A 2475-nucleotide genomic window follows, 5' to 3' on the forward strand; every position below is an offset into this window, starting at 1 on the left:
CTGTATGTGAAGGAGATAGTTCGTCTCCATGGAGCCCCTAAATCTATTGTATCAGACAGGGATCCAAAGTTCACATCGAAATTTTGGGTGAGTCTCCAGAAGGCTATGGGTACCAGGTTAAAGTTTAGTACAGCCTTTCACCCTCAAACTGATGGTCAGTCAGAAAGAACTATCCAGATTTTAGAAGACCTATTACGAGCCTGTGTCATGGACTTTGAGGGTTCATGGGTTAAGTACTTGCCTCTAATTGAATTCTCCTACAACAACAGCTACCAAAGTACAATAGGGATGGCTCCCTATGAGATGTTATATGGTAGAAAATGTCGTTCTCCTATTCATTGGGACGAGACAGGAGAAAGGAAGTACCTGGGTCCAGAATTAGTGCAAAGGACCAATGAAGCTATTGATAAGATCAAGGCTCGAATGCTTGCTTCTCAAAGCAGGCAGAAAAGTTATGCTGATCCGAAGCGCAGAGATGTCACATTTCAGGCAGGGGAACATGTTTTTCTGCGAGTTTCACCCATGAAGGGTATTAGACGCTTCGGGAAGAAGGGTAAGTTAAGCCCTAGGTTCATTGGGCCATTTCAGATACTTGAGAAGGTCGGGCAGGTAGCGTATCGGCTAGCCTTACCACCAGCATTGTCAGCTGTTCATGACGTATTTCACATTTCTATGTTAAGGAAATACGTGTCAGACCCGACTCATGTCTTGAGTTATGAAGCCCTTAAACTTCACCCAAACTTATCCTATGAAGAGCAACCTGTTCAGATTTTGGATAGAAAAGAAAAAGTTCTTCGGAACAAGACTATAGCACTGGTTAAGGTGCTCTGGAGGAATAGTAAGGTGGAAGAAGCCACCTGGGAGTTGGAGTCAGATATGAGAACTCAACATCCAGAGCTATTCAGGTTAGATTTCGGGGACGAAATCCTATTAACGGGGGGATAATTGTAATGACCGCTCTAGTAATATGAATTAGAAAAGGCAATTAGCACTAATTTTTATTATTTTATTATTTGATTATTATTTGTGAATTAAATTTTAATGTGGACCCCAATATTTAGAAATAAATATTAGAGTTATAATTTCTCAATTCTGGAGATTTTATTAAACTCTAGGGGTATTATTTAGCTTATATGTGAAATATGTTAATTTTGTAATTTTTGCTCGGCGACAACGGGAAATGCGATGGATGGCTAGATTGATCACATGGGTAAGTTTAGAACCTTATTTCATAGTGGGAAATATTTTAGAGAAAATATTTTATCGGGATTGAGCGGGGTTATGGAATTGACCATTTTGCCCCTAGTTTCAAAGAAATACCCTAGTTTAAGTCTAAGGGCTTTTTAGTCTTTTGTTAATGGTGGATTAGGTGGCTGCCATGGGTGTGTGACACCTAGCACATTTGTTTTCAGCATAGTTTAATTAAAACCTTTTGAGAAATTAAGAGATAAAGAAGGAAAAAATTGGAAATTGGATTATCTCTTGAATTCTCTCTCTCTTGCTTTCGGCTGGGGCAACTAAGGACCTAAACCAGAAATTTTTCATCTTGTTTTCTGGGATTTAGCAAGGAATCAAGGAGAATCAAGCTAAGGTAAACCCTAGAATCCTTGTGTTTGTAAATTTCCAAGTTTATGATAGTTTGAATTAATGAAATTATGATATGATGGCTGTTAGGTTTAGGTATGTTTAAGGTCCGAATTTTAGGGTTTAGATGAGTTGATTCTAGGTCCCGGCCATCGATTTTAATAGCTGTAGATGGTTTTTATGCAATTTTAGGTTTAAAGTTCAAGCTTTGTTCATTAATGGCAACTTGGGTTGTGATGGTTTGTTCTGTGAATTGCTGCCTGGAAATCATTGTGTATGCTTTGTATAGGTATACTGGAGAGTTTGGTAAAGATTGGGCTTGATTTGAATCAAAGGGGAGAATTTTTTGGGTTTCTGCAGATGAACCGGAATTCCGGTTCTGGGTGGTCTATACCAACCGGTCGACCGGTTGGTGACCCAGAACCGGGATACCGGTTGGATCCGGTCTGCCTGTTGGGGGTTTTTCCAAAACCCTAGTTTTAGCCAATTTTGGGTTATATAGGGTATTGCCATGAGGTTTATTGATAGGGGAACTTTTAGTTTCGAGTTTTAAGTCCCGAAAAGTGATTTGGCGAGTCACTCATCTGTGTTACCATTATTGTGATTAGGGCATCCATCTAGCACGTGAATTCCGTTCAGGTCGGCCAGCACACTTGAATTCGGAAAACAGGTAAGAACTGTGTATAATGTATGATGTGATTATCTGAATGTGTGTATATGTGTTTATATATGCATGCTTGAAATATGTTAAACACTACCAACACTTGTGTGAGTGTATTGGTACAGTGATTGTTGTTAATTTGAGTACGATACAGTGATACCAACACAAGCATAGAAAATGCTAAGGTGTGTGGTACATCACTCAGTGATACTCAGTGATCGGGATAAACC

Source organism: Cannabis sativa, chromosome 1 (assembly GCF_029168945.1).
Source record: "Cannabis sativa cultivar Pink pepper isolate KNU-18-1 chromosome 1, ASM2916894v1, whole genome shotgun sequence".
Lineage (NCBI taxonomy): Eukaryota > Viridiplantae > Streptophyta > Magnoliopsida > Rosales > Cannabaceae > Cannabis > Cannabis sativa.